Source organism: Neoarius graeffei, chromosome 12 (genome assembly GCF_027579695.1).
Source record: "Neoarius graeffei isolate fNeoGra1 chromosome 12, fNeoGra1.pri, whole genome shotgun sequence".
Taxonomy (NCBI): Eukaryota; Metazoa; Chordata; class Actinopteri; order Siluriformes; family Ariidae; genus Neoarius; species Neoarius graeffei.
Genome location: NC_083580.1, coordinates 81,834,793 through 81,846,605, shown reverse-complemented (window position 1 = coordinate 81,846,605; position 11,813 = coordinate 81,834,793). Strand labels below are relative to the sequence as shown.

The 11,813-nt window shown below is 42.6% G+C and overlaps 1 long non-coding RNA gene across 1 annotated transcript; it reads left to right on the top strand.

The window, feature by feature from the left end:
* Positions 1 to 786: 786 nt before the first annotated feature.
* LOC132895729 (uncharacterized) lies at positions 787 to 10,524 on the top strand. Its single transcript, XR_009655818.1, has 2 exons — positions 787 to 1,936; positions 9,965 to 10,524. It is a non-coding gene; the product is annotated as an uncharacterized LOC132895729 (long non-coding RNA).
* The last annotated feature ends 1,289 nt before the right edge of the window (positions 10,525 to 11,813 follow it).

The following is an 11,813-nucleotide window of genomic DNA, read 5'->3' as shown; positions in this document are numbered from 1 at the left end:
TGCCAGAATATGCGGTTGCAGGGTATTAAAGGCCGAGGAGAAATCTGCAAACAGGAGTCTGGTGGAGGTATTGGGAAGCTCCAGATGTCTGTGGATAGTGTCGATGATGAAGGCTTTGGCATCGTCGACACCTTTATGGCTTTGATATACAAATTGCAGCGGATCAAGTTGTGAATTGGTCAGAGTGAGAATGTATTGCCTGACAAGCCTCTCCATAGCCTTCATCACCTGGGAGGAGAGGGCCACTGGGTGCAGATCGTTCAGGGCCATGGGGGGGGCTTCTCTTGGGAATGGGGACAATTGTTGAATGTTTCCAACATTTGGGGACAGTTCCTGTGTTGATGGAGGTCTGAAACAGTTTCTGGAAAACACTCCCTAACTGGTCCGCACAGTATCTAAGGACCCGGCCACTGACGTTATCGGCTCCAGGTGCACTGTTAGCCTGAGACGTCTTAAGGGTCCTCACTACGTCAGTGGTGGGGAAAGAGATGCAAGGGTCATCAGGTATGAGGTTGGATCTGATGTCCTCTAACTGAGTGGAGTTGTTGATCTCAAATCTGGAGAAGAAGGAATTAAGGTCATTGGGGAGATATGCTGGTGTACTGCCAAGGATGTTAACAGAGTTGTTACTGATGGGAAGGTTAACAGCCGCCATTCTCTTCAGGCCTTGCCAAGCTGAGCGGAGGTTTCCATGAGAAAACTTTTCTTCCACTTTGTTCTTGTAGTTCAGCTTGGCAATCTTAATAGCCCTCTTGACCTCTTTATTAACCTCCTTTTTCTCCATCTCTGACCCAGAGAAGAAGATCCATTTCTTCTTATTGATAATGGTTTTTAGCTCCTTGGCGACCCAGGGTTTATTGTTAGGGAAGATGGTAACAGTCTTGAAGGGTATAATGTTTTCCTCACAGAAGTTGATGTATGATGAGACGACATCCACCTGTTTGTTTATGTCATCAGAAGAGGAAAGGAGGTTAGTCCAGTTAGTAGACTCAAAGCAACCCTGGAGGATTGCTATACTCTCGATAGTCCACTGCTTGATGGTCCTGGTAACCTTCTTAATTTTCCTGATGACTGGAATGTAGGCAGGAGTGAGCAGGATGGTGAGGTGATCAGCAGAGCCGAGGGGAGGAAGAGTGACAGCTCTGTAGGCATCCGGGACAGAACCATAGCATCTATCAAGTGTCTTTCCCAGACGAGTGGAGCAATGGATGTATTGTTCAAAGCCTTTCAAAGATTTTCCAGGATTGCAGTGATTAAAATCTCCGAGAATGAATTTGGGGGAATCAGGGGATAAATGTTCAAATTTGTCCAGGGAACTTTTGATGAGGTCAGTTGCTGAAGTGGAGTTAGCTTTGGGGTGTATGTAAACCAGGACGAAGAAGGGTTGAGGGAACTCTCTGGGAGGGTAAAAGGGACGAAGAGACAGAGCCAGGAGCTCAATGTCTGGAGTGCTCAGCTTCTCTCTGATGTGGACAATGGAGCACCAACGGGGGTTGATATAGAAACACACACCACCACCATGTTGTTTACCGGTGATGTCACTGTCATGGTCGAGCCTGATGGGGGTGCCAAATCCATCGATGTACAGCGCTTTGTTGTCATTGCCATGGTTGAGCCAAGTTTCAGTAAACTCCAGAATAGAAACATTCCTGTACTCATGTAGATGGTTCACATTAGCCTGAAGTTCGTCCGTTTTATTCCTTAGTGAGCGGACATTGGCAAGGATGACCGCCGGCAGTGTCAGCTGTTTACCTGTTGCTTGCCGAAGTTGTGCTCTGATACCTCCCTTCTTTTTTCCCCGTCTGGTCGCCTTGTGAAGTCTCTGTTTGGAGTTGGACTGATCCGCCTCGGATGTTCGTTTCTGAATCTTCTCAGGAAGAGTATCGGGGGAGAACGAAGCCGGACTGAGGTTGAGACGCAGCAGCAGCTCCCATGAGTATGTAATCCTTATTGTCTCCAAGGGTGAAGCAGCGATCGAATAAACCAACATGTGTAAAGCTGCCAGCGTGTAAATAATTCTGGAAAAATACATTCCGACAGTGTAATAAAACAAACAAACCAAAAACACAACAAAACAAAACACAATAGAAAAAATAAAAATAGGAAAACCGCTCAGCTCTCTGACCGGTCGACCGCAAGAGCAGTGACCCGGCCGACTGCAAGAGCAGTGAACAGTGATAGTATCTTATCAGCATAGCTCCTCTTAGCTGCTTTCACCTCCATTGTCAGTGTGTTTCTGGTCTGATTATACAGAACTCTGTCTCCACTTTTGTAGGCCTCTTCTTTGTTCTGTCGAAGTTGCCTGAGTTTTGCAGTGAACCAGGGTTTATTGTTGTTGTATATGCGGAAGGTTTTGGTAGGCACACACATATCCTCACAAAAACTGATGTAAGATGTCACAGTATCAGTCAGTTCATGCAGGTCTGAGGCTGCAGCCTCAAAAACACTCCAATCAGTGCAGTCAAAGCAGGCTTGTAGTTCCACTTTGGCCTCATCGGACCATCTCCTCACCATCTTAACTACAGGCTTAGCAGCTTTCAGCTTCTGCCTGTAGGACGGGATAAGATGAACAATGCAGTGATCAGATAGTCCCAAGGCTGCACGGGGGACAGAGTGGTACGAGTCCTTTAAAACAGTGTAACAGTGGTCCAGAGTGTTAGAGTCCCTGGTGGGACACTTAATGTGCTGTTTATATTTTGGCAGTTCATGGCTGAGGTTTGCTCTGTTAAAGTCCCCCAAAACAATGAGCAAAGAGTCCGGGTGGTTTTTCTCCACGTTGTTTATCTGGTCAGCCAGGTGTTGTAACGCCTCATTAACACAAGCCTGAGGGGGGATGTAAACTCCAAACAGAATAAACGAGGAAAACTCTCGCAGAGCATAAAACAGTTTGCAGTTTATGAATAATGACTCCAGATGAGGACTGCATGATTTGTTTAGAACTGTGACATCAGTACACCAACCTTCGTTAATATAAAAGCAGACTCCGCCTCCCCTCGTTTTCCCCATGAGCTCCGTTTCGCGGTCCGCTCGGTGAAGGTGAAATCCAGGCAGGTGGAGAGAAGAGTCCGGGGTGTGCTCACTGAGCCAGGTTTCGGTGAAGCACAAGGCAGCAGATCTGTTAAAATCCATGTTGATTGTGTTGAGGAGCAGCAGTTCGTCCATCTTATTGGCCAGAGAGCAGACGTTAGCCAGGTGAATAGACGGGAGCGCAGTGCGAAACCCCCGCTGCCTCAGCCTGACGAGCGTGCCGGCTCGCTTCCCCCGGTGTCTCCGGCGTCCTCGGCGGAGACCATAGAGAGCTGCTACTCCTCCAACAAGTAGCTCTGGAAAACTTTCCAGATCAATGAAAGCCGATGAAAAAACTTTACTGGTGGTTATTCCAATGCTTAGAAGTTCTTCTCTGGAGTATGTGACCAGAGAAGCAGCGCAAGAAACACAACAAATACACAAAAACATAGAAAGTACGAGAGAGCGAAGTACCGAGGCAACCGTCCGCGGCGCCATCTTGTTTGTTCATTTGTTATATTGTTATATTAGCAACATAAACAATATCTGTGGATGTATGTAGGTACACAAAAACCACAAAAAACAAACCTGAAGGCAAGGAAAGGAAAAACTTCTGCTGGCCTCCGACAGAGACAGAAACTGAAGAATGCTTTCACATGTTAGACAGAACCTTTATTTTTATTTTTAATTGTTGATTTGAGATTTATAAAAACAAAATGTCTGAACTGGTAAAGAAATTTTGTACTGAAAAATGAAGTTGATCACACACACACACACACACACACACACACACACACACACACACACACACACACACACTACGGATGATCATCGATCAACTGAGCACCACATTTATCTATAAACATATTAGTAAATGTTTAAATATCCAACATTTAGAGAATTCTATTGCATTAAATCAGCACGAAGACTTCTGCACTAATAATAATGTTACAATCATTTTTAAAGCATAACCTCCCCTCCCAAAAAAAACATTCATGTCATTACCTATGTACTACCCCCTAATAAAATTCATGTTTATTTGTCTCAGCAATTTGATGTCTTTATTAGAGATTATTAAGAACAGGCTGTGTTAATTGTGTATTAGAATGCAGCTGAGTCCATGTTCTCGTCCCCATTCTCTTATGGACAAAGCTGCTCTGAAAGCCACATTCAAATTAACAAATTTCACTCATTTAAGCTAAGTCGCTAACATGGGGATCGGTAGAGATAGAGTGAGGCTATGGACCAGACCAAATATTAGCAGAGATGCAAACAGACCGGAGGTGAGAGACAGCATTAAGTTCTCATTAGAGAAACCAATAAGCGCGTGACCAGGAGCTTTCTCTACAAATTAGGCTCAGAGATGATTACTGACACACACCCACTGACATCACTTTACATGATCAGGTGGATTACAGGCCAACGCTGGGTTTCTCAAACGGTTAAAAAGAAGTTAAATATTTACACATGCACTGGGTATAATCATAAAAATCACACAAGAATGAAATTAAATCTCAGTGATTTTATTTGTTTCAGAAACTGCTGACCTCCTGGGATTTTCACATGAACCGATCTTGAGAGCTTACACAGAACGGTGCAAAAAAACAAAGTTGAAATTGTAAAAAAAAATCACCTGGTCTTTATTCAGTCTCCACCTTTCCTCCATCAGATGTGTGTCTGTTCATCACGGCGGTGTTGTGGTTAAGACTGCCTAAACCCAGACCAGGTCATGACCAGGACCAGATCGGAGCGAGTCCCAGACTGTGGGACACACTTACGATAAAATGTGGAACATGTCATCACTTCTCACACTGATCTGAAAGATCAACCTTCCCTTAAAGGAAATATCTCACAAATAAACAGATTGAGCTAAAAGTTGGTCTTTATGTCTGTCCTTTATAAAAAAAACTGCATGTTGAATTTGTTATTAACGATATAACCACTAAAGTGATGAAAATAGACGGGACTATTTTCTGTCAGGGAGGCCGCCATAACTCCATCGTGTGTGATGTCATTTTCCGCGAGCACAGCGGAGGTGTACAAGTGCATGCTGTACTCGACTATAGTATAATATTATGGTCTAGCGTGACTTCTCGGTCAATTTGTTTGTATTTCTCCACAAAAATTATGGCGATGCAGGATTAGAAAAGGGATCAAAATAAAGTAGTGACTAGTTTATTGCCTGTTTATTTAAAAATATATATATTTACCTGCTTATCTTTCATCTGTTTGCTGTGTGACACGGTGTGCTGTCGTGCTGCCAGTGTTTTGTGGCTTCAGTTGTTGTTTCTGCCTCATGTCTCACTTCTTCCCAGTGATTTTTTTCATACAAGTCCTCCACAGAACAATCTTCTGTAAAATGCTCACTGTACAATTTGCTGCTTTTTCCAGGAGTAAAGTTTTCTCGCTTTACTTGATAAAGCCACTCGGCCAAACGTCTTGGTTCCTTCAAAGGATAGCCGTACCATGACAGTCCCAGTGTATTTACCCATCTTTGAGAAGATATAGCTGAAGACACGACTCCTTCATAAACCACTAGAATTATACGACTTAAAATGTAACACAGACAAAAAGATGCTTGAAATAAATGGACAGTGATAATTGCTTTGACTGCATGCAACAGCAGATCCAGGATGGAATGAGGAAGATGCGTGGAATCCTGCATCACGCATCCTCACCCTCATTTTCATCTCCTAATACATCCATGTATCTGGCTAATCCAGTATGGCCACATCATCATCATCATCATCGTTTTTTCCCTTAAGGCGTCGGCGACAGCCATGGGGCGCTACTGCTGGAAACGAGCATCCAGCAGTTGCAAGAAGTTTGTCTTGCTCATCATCCATTTCCTAGCTTGGTGTATGTCAACATCAAGTTCCTTTTCCACTCTATTCCATATCCTCTTAGGGGTTAGAACGTCGAACAGCACCTGCTTCTGGATAGCACTATTATCGAGTCTACACACATGTGCCAGATACTTTAGGTGTTGCATTATACAAAAGTCGCGTATGAGACTTGTTTTGGTAATTTTACGCAACTTCTCATTTGAAATGCAGAAGCTCCAATCAACCTCTGTTCCCTCCCTTTCTGCCCGTGCTGGCGCATTTTTTCTTTCAAAACCACGTCGGACCATTTTTCGCAGGAAGCCATGCCAGACAGTTTCCACTTTGTTTAACTCGTCCTCTGTCAAATCCCATGCTTGGACACTATACAGGAGTCTTGATCGGATACAGGTGGTGAGGAATTTCACTCTGGTTTCCAGATGTATCCGCTTGTCAGTCAGAACATGTTTCAGGTCGTTCCATTTTTGGTATGCTACACCAATTCGGGTGTGCAAAAATTGAGCAGTATTCTCTGAGTTGGTAATGGTGTTTCCTAAATACTTGAAACTTCGAACGTTTTTTAAAGCATTTGACCCGATGCTCACTAGGCTTGGAAGTTCCATTACATATTCGTCAACATTAAAAACCATTGTTTCAGTCTTGGTATATGAGATTTGCATTCCAAACCATCTAAAGGTGTTATCATAAATATTGATCATATATTGCAATTCTTCTTTTGTTTTGGCAAATAGCACCTGATTGTCAGCATATAGTAGCTCGGTGACTTGTGCATTTCCATATGCCGGTGCTTTCCTCCGAAGCTCCCGGGGAGACACCTCATTGGGCATACAATAGTTGATCTTGATCCCTGCATCAGGGTCGGTCTTTAAAATTCCACTCTTGGCGACTCTAACTACAAAGTCCATATAAACATTAAAGATCAAAGGTGATTCAAGAGCACCCTGTCGGCATCCAACAAGAGTTTGAGAGAAGTTGGTCGATCCTTTGATGCATGCCTTGGTACCAGTGTACAGGGCACATAGAATCGCAATTAGACGTGGACATCTTAGTCGAATATTGAGACACTGGAACAAGGCATCTCTAGGAATCCAATCATATGCAGCCTTAAGATCGATGAAAGCGACGTATACAGGTCTTTTGGACTTCTTTGATGTCTTAAGAATGTGACGAAGGACAAAGATGGCATCACATGTCGACTTATTAGCTCTGAAACCAAATTGGGATGGTAGTAGAATGGACTCGTAGTTTTCTCGCATTCTCCTGACTATTATTGCTGATACCACTTTTGAGAGCATCGCGATAATACTCAGGCCTCGGTAGTTTTCAGCCATTGATTTCAGGCCCCTCTTATAAAGACAGGTGATAGTTGCTGTAAGCCACTTTGTGGGGATTTGGAGGCATGACCATATCATTTCAACCAATAGCACGATGTATTTCAGCAGCATGCACGCCCGGGGAAATGACCCAACAGACTGATGTTACAACTTTAACATGTTTTTTAAGCTAAAGTCTGCTTCATTTTTTTTTTGTCTAGAACATTTTGTATTAATGTATAATGATGACATTTCATAACCTCGCCATTTAAAAATTTCCTGGTTAATCGCTTTAAAAAAAGCTCACATACAAACTTACGCTAAGAGCTGAAATAAATTTAACCTTAATCTTTATTCAAAACTCCTTTTGCATGTTTTACTTTCCACTGAACACGATACAATATTTTGTGCAAACTTCAGGTTTTCTGGGTGACACTTTGTTTTCCCTTAAAAACCATCATTCAGTACAGAATATACGAACCCTATTCCCAGAAAAGTTGGGATATTTTCCAAAATGCAATTAAAAAAAAAACTGTGATTTGATAATTCATGCAAAGCTTTATTTAACTGACAAAAGTACAAAGAAAAGATTTTCAAAATACAACTTAATTGTATTTTGCAAATATAAAGAAAGTTAGAATTTGATACCTGAAACACTCAGAAAAATTTGGGACAGAGGCAGAATAAGAATGAAAAGTTTATCGGATATTCAAGTAACATCATTCTGGAAAATTCCACAATCAGCAGGTTAATTGGTCACATGATCAGGTTTAACAGGAGCAGCACCAAAGGCTCAGTCTCTGCAAGTAAGGACAGGGCGTGGCTCACCACTTTGTGCCAAAATTCATAAGAGAATTGTTCATCAATTAAAAAAGAACATTTCTCAATGCAATATTTTAGGTCTTTCAAAATCTACAGTCCATAATATTGTGAAAAGATTCAGGGAATTTGGAGACATCTCAGTGCATAAAGGGCGGGGTCGGAAACCACTGTTGAATGGGTGTGACCTTCAAAACCTCAGGTGGCACTGCCTGAGAAACCGTCATGCTAATGTGATAAATACAACCACATGGGCTCGGGAGGACTTTGGAAAACCATCATCACTTCACATATTAACACCACTGCATCCAGAAATGTCTTCACTTTCTTGGAGTGTGTGTGAGGGGTTGGGGGAGGGGTGACAGCTGTTAACAGTAACAAAAATTTCAAATTAGCAATGAATCACGTTATTGGTTGTATTTGATACAGGAAGTTTTACATCCTATTGAGTGAAATCCCCACAGCTGTGGACTTGACCAGTCTTGAAATAAAATCCAGAGTCCTGTAGGTCTAAGACTGAAACAAGGCAGAGTAAAAACACAGTCGATTCTGAGACGAGACCAAGACCTTTGAAAAGTGGCCTCAAGCCTGAGACTGATCTCAAATACTAAAACGCTAAAAAATTAAAACATCAGGGTGGTAAAGAGTCATTATTTGAGTCACAGTTATAACAGTAATGTTCCTCTGAGTCTCTCAGAGGGTTTTCGTCTGCAGAACTGACTCTCACTGGATGATTTTTGTTTTTCGCACCATTCTGTGTAACTCTAGAGACTGTTGTGTGTGCAAATCCCAGGCGTTTCTGAAAAACTCAAACCAATAACCATGTCACGGTCAGAATCACTGAGCTCACTGATATGAACATTGACTGAAGCTCTTCTTCTGCATCTGCTGTGCTGCAGCTACACAATCAGCTGATTGGATAACTGTAAGAATGAGAAGATATTTATCACTTATTCTTATTCTAATGCCACCAGTTGGAGGATGGAGATGTTAGTGGGGTGATATGGTCATTGTACTTTGATTGACAAAGTGTTCTTGATGAAAGAGAAGAATTGCTTGTGTTTTGGTGGAACAGTTTACTCTGAGCTCCATTTGTAGTTTTCTTCATTGTAATGCATTCAATACAAGCTCCAGCTAGTTCAAAATGCAGCAGCAAGAGTCCTTACTAGAACTAGAAAATATGACCCCATCACCCCTGTCTTATCCACACTGCATTGGCTCCCAATCAAATTTCGTATTCATTATAAAACACTACTATTGACCTTTAAAGCACTGAATGTGTTTTCTCTCTCTTCTCCCCCCCCCCCCAAAAAAATCTGTCCCTCTGAGTTACATGTCAGTCCTGGGATCGGACCTGCCTGGTCCATCCTGGTGCCCTGTGTCTGGTTGGAGTCTCATCGCATCGCTCCTGCGGAGGGCGGCCCCATGTGGACAGTTGGGGGTCGCGCCTGGAGGATGCTCTGGACTCTTGCAGTGGTGTTTTTGTGGCTGGGGACTGCAGTTGACTTGCTGACTTTGGGACTGTGGTTGTCGTGAATGGTTTTGCACTCGGGTTTCCGTCATTGGGGGGTTTATAGCATCAACGAAGCTAACTTTGTTAGGACTGTTAATGTTATAGTCATGTTGTCTGTTGTTGCCCGGATGGGGATGGGTTCCCTTTTGAGTCTGGTTCCTCTCGAGGTTTCTTCTCATGTCGTCTGAGGGAGTTTTTCCTTGCCACCATCGCCACAGGCGTGCTCGTTGGGCATAGATTGGGGATAAAATTAGCTCATGTTTTAAGTCGTTCAAATTCTGTAAAGCTGCTTTGCAACAATGTTTATTGTTAAAAGCGCAATACAAATAAACTTGACTTGACTTGACTTGAATGGTCTCGCAATATGTATACTGTTCCTATTTATTCAGCTGACATTGGGCATACCTAACAACCTGTGTTTTCTCTCTATTTCTCTTTTTCTCCCCCCCATGCGTCCCTCTGAGTTACAGGTCAATCCTGAGATCGAGATGCTGAACCTCTTCTGCTCCTCGGACCTGCCTGATCCATCCTGGTGCCCTGTGTCTGGTTGGAGTCTCATCACATCACTCCTGTGGAGGACGGCCCCATGTGGACAGTTGAAAGTCACACCTGGAAGACACTCTGGACTCTTACAGTAATGCTTTTATGGCTGAGGACTACAGTTGACTTGTTGACTTTAGGACTGCAGTTGTCATGAACAGTTTTGCACTCAAGTTTCCATCAATGAAGAGTTTATAACATCAATGAAACTGACTTCATGTTAAAACTGTTAAAAATGTTATCACATTATCTGTTATCATCCAAATGAGGATGGGTTCCCTTTTGAGTCTGGTTCCTCTCGAGGTTTCTTCCTCATGTCGTCTGAGGGAGTTTTTCCTTGCCACCGTCGCCACAGGCTTCATCATTGGGGACAGATTAGGGATAAAATTAGCTCGTGTTTAAAATCATTAAAATTCTGTAAAGCTGCTTTGTGACAATGTCTATTGTTAAAAGCGCTATATAAATAAACTTGACTTGGCTTGATTGAAAACTGTTTCTGTTTATCAGTATGTACCAGCTGGCAACCACAGTCCACCAGTTGGACCAGTTCTGCTTGTAAACTGGATGATGATAGAGGTTCATTCAACCAAGTAAAGAATGAATTTTTATTTGGTACAATCCGTCCATTGTATAATTGTTTTAGATTCAGATCATTCTTTTAATTCCTGGTCCAAGTTCTAAATTTGTCTCTCTGTCAAACATTTGGAACTCATAATATTAGAGAGAAACAATGAGACAGACAAAATAACAAAAATTCTTACTTTCCTACTCTGTTCTTTTATCTTAGTAATGCATTCATATGGAATAAGAAGAGAATAGACCCTTTACTGGCCATTTATTTGCTCAACTATGCTAATGATAATGCTAATACTAAACTCTCATATGGCTTCACAGTGGAACAGGTACAACTTCAGATGAAGGCAGTCAGGGCACTGTACTTCTGATCACAATCCTGAGCCACTGAGCATGGCTCATCTCTGGGAAAAAAAAAACTCTCATCATTCTGGAGCATGTTCTGTTCTTCAGCTAAAGATAACAAACAAGCTGCTTAAAGAACAGGATGTTCTGTTTGTTGTAAATAAACACCTGACAAAATGGTGAACATCATCCATCCATCTGTTAGATTAGAGTAGATTAGATTAGATGAAACTTTATTGATCCCTTTGGGAGGGTTCCCTCAGGGAAATTAAGATTCCAGTAGCATCATTACAAATAAACAGAGAAAAGGAATAGAGGAAAAACTTCTAGATAAATTAAAATAAATTAAGTATTTACATATACAAATATAAAAAGAATAAGATATGGGGAAGAGAGGAAGGGGAGGGGGGAAGGAGGGGGGAAAAAAGGGAGGGGGGTGGCAGGAGAGATATTGCACTTTGTATTGCACATTACATTGCACATTGTCCGGTATTGCTTATTGTCAGGCTAGGCTACTGCTCCTTCCCGTCCTCTGTCCCCCCCCCAGAGAGGAGTTGTACAGTCTGATGGCGTGAGGGACAAAGGAGTTTTTGAGTCTGTTCATCCTGCACTCGGGAAGGAGCATTCTGTCACTGAACAGGCTCCTCTGGTTGCTGATGACGGTGTGCAGAGGGTGACTGGCATCGTCCATGATGTTCAGTAGTTTATTCATAGACCTCTTCTCTGCCACCGTCACCAGAGAGTCCAGCTTCATCCCGACCACAGAGCCAGCCCACCTGATCAGTTTGTCTAAGCCTGGATGTGTCCTTCTTGGATGTGCTGCCCCCCCAGCACACCATGGTGTAAAACAGGACATTGGCG